The sequence below is a fragment of the Dendroctonus ponderosae genome, unplaced genomic scaffold (assembly GCF_020466585.1).
Source record: "Dendroctonus ponderosae isolate FM_Combo_2020 unplaced genomic scaffold, Dpon_F_20191213v2 Dpon_F_20191213_1, whole genome shotgun sequence".
Taxonomy (NCBI): domain Eukaryota; kingdom Metazoa; phylum Arthropoda; class Insecta; order Coleoptera; family Curculionidae; genus Dendroctonus; species Dendroctonus ponderosae.
This window is the reverse complement of record NW_026017110.1, coordinates 49,311,159-49,318,030: the sequence shown is the minus strand read 5'-3', so window position 1 is coordinate 49,318,030 and position 6,872 is coordinate 49,311,159.

The following is a 6,872-nucleotide window of genomic DNA, read 5'->3' as shown; positions in this document are numbered from 1 at the left end:
AAATTGCAATAAAACTGCATTAATATTAAACACGTTTTTTGAATATCTGCTTCTCACTACACATAAAATGTCCTGAAACTCGTTCCTTTCATTACTGCTTAAGTATGTTTTCTCAATTAAAGCAGTCTAAACCAACTTATTATTGCAGATATTTTCTGAAGCAAATTCGTATATTAATAAATATGCAATCCTCAATTGCAGCAAAACCGAAACAAACCTGCCTAGTTTCCATAAGTTGTAGAAAATCAGAAGTATGTACTAATTTAAAAATACTATAAGTGTTTCGAGGCTCAAGCTTGTTCTACGGATGAGAAAAGTTTCAAGTGTTTATTGGTTTTGGTTTAGAAAATGCAAATTCTCAAAGGAACGGATGCAGTTAGCTGCAAATGGCCATTATGACACGTGCCCACATTCACTAAGCTCAAAAAATCAGGATTCTATACGCAATTTACAAAACTCCCTGCATTGTTAGTATGAAAGCTCCTCTGAAGATACCGAAAATTTAAAATTCGAGCTAATTTTGGTTTGGAAGATGCGAATTTGTACAGACGAGCGCGCAATTGTATGACAGGATTTAGAGCAATTTGTACAAAATGTTGAACATCTTTAGGATTAAATGTCTCCAACCGAAGCTCGAATTTTCAAGTTCCTGATGGTTTTTATTTGGAAAATGCGAATTTTTTAAGGCTACACCGCAGTAGAATGATAACGTCTATTAAGAAACTCTCATGTAATAAGTGCGAAAAAATCAGGATTCACTAAGATTTTGTAAAACTCTTTGCGTCGTTAGCAGCAACTTCCTTCTAACGATTCGGCAAGTTTCAAATTTCTGTTTGTTTTGGTTTTGAAGATGCAAATTTTTGACGAAGCGAACGCGGTTGAATAAAAGCATCTATTATGCGAGTGACACACTCACTGTCAGCAGACAAAATTACATTTTATGCTTATTTCATAACACATTGAGCATCTTTACTATTGGTTCTCTTCTAAAGACGCTGCTTACTTTCGGTTGATGATGCGAATTTTCAAAGCGAGAGCGCAGTGGAATGAAAACGCCCATGCTGAAATTTTTTTGCTGAGGATTTTTGCGAAATCAGGATTCTTAGCAATCTTTATAAAACTCGCAGCATCTTTTGCGTAAAATGTCGGCTAAAGATGCTGAAAATTTCAACATTTTGCTTGCTTTCGTTTAGGAGATAAAATTTTTAAAATAGGGATAGCGCAGTTGAGTTAGCGCGTCCATTACAACACTCACATTTACTAAGCTGGGAAAAATTACTAGTTTCTAGAATTTTTATGGTACGCTCAGCATCTTTAGGATCAGGTGGATCAGGTTTCCTAAGAATGCCGAAATGTTGAAATTGCTGCTTGCTTTGGCTGCGAATGACGGGAATTTTCGAAAGCAACAGCGCAATTGACTGGAAACCTTCATTATGAGACCCAGATTTACTGAGGTGGCAAAAATCAGGATGCTGTGAGATTTTCATGAAACTCTCTGCATCTATAGACAAGTGTCTTTTAATAACAGTCAAAATTTCACATTCTTGCATGAGCTCCTTCCTCCAGTCAACATTTTCTTTCTCCAAAGTTGGATAATTTAGTCTAAAATCACGTCCTCGACGGTCCTGACTCGAACAACGACGGTCATTGTAAATCGTGACCGTACATCTGAAACTGAATTCCGTGGATGTTCGTGAAATATGGAGCTTCATTCACAGAAGAGATATTATTCTGGCCGATGCTCAATCGAAAGTTATTGATGTATGAATAGAAATGGGAGCATTTTTCCCATTCTTATCGCCGTGGTTTTATCTAGTTGTGGTCTATTTGCAGTCGAAGGCACGCACCCATTAGTACTTTATCGGATTTCAGAGCAAACAAGCTCGTAAACTAACTCTGAACGTGATGACTTGCCAATACAAGTCTAGGGTTTCTGCAAATTTTCAATGCTGTCGCGCAATCAGCATTTGCAACAGCATTTTGAAATTTAATCCCACGGAATTAATAAAAACTCTTCATTTCGTTGCTTAACTAATTACTTAAACACTTTAAAAATTTTAGAGTTTCAAATAACTTGAGCTGCATGCTGGACCTTTAGGTTCGGAAAATGAGGATTTGTTACCGACCCTCGGACTAATTTAACATCTTCAGAGCATGCAAGTGTGGACTGTCCTCTGGGATCGAAAGGGCCCAGAGGTAATATTTCGCAGGGGCCTCTGCAACAGGTCCCTTGAGATTTTGCGTGATACGGTTGATAAGAGAAACCTTCCGCAATATGCCATTGGCCAGATGCTAAATCTCAAGCCCTTTTATGCCGGATCATCATTATTCTCTAATTTCTCATTACGGTTATGCAGAAAACTAGCCCGCTGTCCTAGCGCAGAAAAATGTTCTTGAGCGCTTTAACAGGCGTTCATTTAGCTATAAGTCCTCAATACGAAAATGCATCTCTAACTTGTGTTAAGATTTGTTAAATTACAAAATAATGTAAACAGGTAAGTGGATGGGATCCTACATAATATTTGTATGGAGCGAAACCATTTGAAGTCAAAAATATTTAGGACACATCTGGAACTCCAGTAACACAAAGGGATTTTTTCGCGGCTTAAACCCACCAATAATTTTTGGAATAAGAAAATTTTAACTCCAAAATGTTGAGAATCAAGTGGGTTCTTAAGATGGTGAAAATTTCAAATTTCTGTTGGTTTTCGTTTGGAAGATGCGAATGTAAGCAAAGAAGCACATTTGAAAGAAACCATTCATTCTGAGACTGATAAATATTAATTTTATAAAAATCAAAATTTGGTGAGATTTTTATAATACTCTGAGCACCATTCATCAAGGTTTTTCTATGGATGTTAAAAATTTCAAATTTCTACTTGTTCTAGTTTACAAGATGCAAATTTTTAAAGAAAGCAGTTGAATGAAAACGTTTATCATAAGGCGATTCGAAATCAGGATTGAGTGCGATTTCTATAACATTAGACATTTTCTAATGATACCGAAAATCTGAAATTTCTGCGTCCATCTGTTGGAAAAATGCGAGGTGAGAAAATGTATTTAAATGTAAGAGCGCAGTTGAATGCAAATATCCATAATGAGACCCACATTTAGTAAGCGGGAAAAGTTCCAAATTTTACGTGATTTTTATGAAACTCAGCATCTTTAGAATCAAGTATCGTGTCTAAGGCTGCTGAAAATTTCAAATTGCCATTTTGTTTTGGTTTCAAAGACACGATTTTTAAAATGCGATATATTATTTCGGTAGAAAAATGCATTTTGAAACCGGTATTTCATAAGCTAGCAAAACTTCGGATTTAAAGTGATTTTCGCCAATGTCTCAGCATCAGCAATTAGCAATTAGTCGCAAGTGTCTTACAGAGATGACGAAAATTTCATATTGCTACTTGCCTTGGTTTGGACGGGCAGTTGAATAAAAACGTTCATTGTGAGACTCGCAGTTATTAAGCTGTAAAAAAACAGGATCGAGTGCCTTAAGATCAAGTGGCTTCCAAAGATGAGGCAAATTTCAAATAAATTTTCGCTTCATATTGGCGGATACAAATTTTTCAAATTACAACTTTTTAATTTTCCATTGAAAAATCTATAGAAATTATTACACGTTATCCATTCTAACTACTTATATTTGAACGCAGTTGCATTCTACTCAACAAAATGCGAAACTTACAACAGAAAATCCTGATAATCCTTTTTAATCTAACCGGCAGTCCACTCACAAAAGGTAACTTTGCTTAAGAGGATTACAACTTACAACCGAGAGATAACTTCCCATTTTGAAGCATGCCACTTAATTCATTTGCTGACGCAAATTTGTCGAGCGCCGTTTGTCTTTTGTCTTTGATTTACTGACTAACTTCACATTATTTCCAAGAGGAAATATTATCTATCAGCAGTCAGAACTGTGCTTTGAGAAAAGAAAATTACTTTTGAAGATGGTTCGCGTTGTTTTTTTTTCCGCAATCCAATAGATAATGATGCAAATCACTAATGGTGAAACTTTGAAACTATAGATAATAAATCACGTAGGAATTTGGTCGTTACCGGATATCGCAGTATATCTTTTGGACGGGACTTTAAATTTTGTCTAGAACAAGACAATAAGTAATATATCTTGCGAGAAAACTCAAGAAACTGATAAGAGCGGAGACACCGAGGTCTGCGCTAACGAAATAACAAATTTTATGTTTGCAAAGGGGAAACGACTCGAGCTTATTTGTTTCCTTTCGCATATATTCGTGAAATTGATAAATATATATCCTGCCTTCGAATAGATAACACCCCCTAGACAAATATATAAGTACATGTCCCTTTTGTGTAGTTCTTTGTTTCGGCTTTTCCCTATTACACCTGTTTCGGTTTGAATTATCGCCGCCCATGGTTGATATAGTAATCTGCTTAAAAGGTGGGCTCAAGCAAATATTGAACTTCCCAGAGACAAGGCATTTTTTTGTCAGAAATCCAAATTTCGAAAACTTTGAAAGAAACAAGCCTCTAAACTTTCCGTTTTTCTTCAGAAGAAAATAATTAACTAAATCACTTCCTGCAATTTAATTGCTTCCTTCTCATGCCAAGAAATTTAATAAACTGAGAAAAATAAAACTAATTTCATTTCATTCGAGCTCACTAAATGCCTTCAACCATGTGCTGAAACTTTTACTGGGCCGTATTTGTTGCCACCGTAAAAAATTTACGAGACTTTAAAATTTTCTGTCATTAACGGCTCATTCCCAGTCTATTAGTTCTTGGAGCATGCTTTTAGCACGTGTTTCTCGTCGCAGCCATCAAATCCGGAAACATTTGAAATATTTCTTCTATGAATCGTCGCATTAGTTCGACATCTGAAGAGGAAGGACAGGTCATTAGTAAAACGGGCGTTTTGAAGATAAATTTGCACATTGGCACCTGTGGCAGCTTAAGAATGCCATATGTGGCTTTTCCAGTAGGTCAGAGAACGGTTTAGCTCACCTAGTAAAACCGCTGGTTAAGCCAGAAGCTTCCTTTGCTAAGCCCAAGAGATTTTTTTAATACGTGTAATTTGAGATTTAGAACTGGAAGCTGTTATATTTCGGATAGGTAAATTTTATGGAGGAACAGCAGCATTCAATCAAAAACGAAACTTTATCTGAAAAATTGAACAAAATGATATTTCTACATTTTTACGAGCAATGAAAAGAAATCCTAGCAAATACCGCAATAATTGTAGCTAAAGTCTTATTGCTGCCAATGAAGGGAGCCTACCAATAATAGGCGTTAGATAATAAGGGTGAAATTGACACTTTTCTGAAGGGTGAATCCGGACAATTACTTATAAAGTTCCTTGGAGACCAGAAATGTGATGCATTCAATTCGCTTGAGATTCGGATTTATATCGAGAAGAGGGAGACGGACGTGAAACTTTGGCGATAATAGAGAATAAAGCCGGTGATATTGGATTTCGTAAGTTGTCTAATTCGTTTGATCGGAAGCTTTGGGAACTTTTGCGCTATTCAACATTTCAGACAATTAAGGCTAAACAATTCGATTTCAGTTTAAAAAATAATTTCATAAAATATTTCTTCTGCACGAAGATTATGGTAAATTTCTGCTCATCAACATGCCTAAAGCAACTTCGTGTACTAGAAAATAACCGCATTTTTACACCGGTGTTTATAAGCATCGAGGGAAAAATACATAAACCAAATGCTAATGTTCCTCTTATACATAGCAAGCAGTGTGCATCCACCTACATACCCTTTGGCTAGAAATATTAAAAATATTTTAACTCTTCCGGTGGAAAGTAGCGATTTTTACATCAGTTTTACATGAGTTACTGGGATTATAGATCGTGATCTGGTTTTCTCGATGATTATAAAATTGAAACGCGAAATATTTCATGGGTTTCAAATTGGCGTTGAAGTCTGGTAATAATTCGTTATTTTTAAATGCTTCAAGGGAAAAATTGGATGTTTTTTTCATAATCTAACTAAAAATTTAAATCCAAGACCTTCTATGTTGACTGGTTTTCAACGTACAAACAGTGTCCTGATAGTATGGAACCTAAGAAAAGTTTACCAAAATGTACTCCCTTTCATTGAACAACAGGAAAAGAACAAGCTAAAAACCAAAAAAACACGATATTGATTAAGGGTATGCTGAATTTGTGTAAGCATTTGAAAGGTAGGAAAAAAACCTGCAAAAATTGCAATACCATACAAATGACGTCAAGCATTCTGTTTACTGCTCAGGCCATTTCATCAACAAATTTTTTAATTTACTTTCTGCATTTACAGATTGGTTTAATTTCAAACTATTTCATTGCTGTCGTCTAGGGTTTGTCTTATTTTCCTCTGTTTAGATATTTGTAGAACCTGGAAGTGAGGAGAAAATAGTGACTGAAAGTTCATATAAGTTATTCTAAATAAGAATGTGATGTAAAAATTGCGTTCAAAAATGCATAGTAAAGAGTATTGATACAACAATCTGAGCTTTCTCTGATTGAACTCAATTTGCGCAAATCCGAAGCAAGCTTCTGGAATAACAAAATTTCCACCCGCAATATTTCCATTAGGAAATGAGGAAAAATAAATAAACATCAACAGTACGTGGTAGAAGACGCCGAAATTTCCAAATGGTAAACATAATATTGCTGTGGTGTTGCCAAATAGAAAAAGCCCCCAGAACCCATATAAGACCTTTCATTAATTTCCTTCAATTTTCCTCCGCAAGCCGAAAATCCCCGCCTAATTTCGCCTCCAACATTAATAATTATTTTCAAACAGATCTGTTGTAATTAAAATTGGTGGGAGCTCGATTTATTTACAGTTCTAACCAAGTCGGTGTTTAAGTTTTGTTCAGTTTGGGAGTTGGGCGCT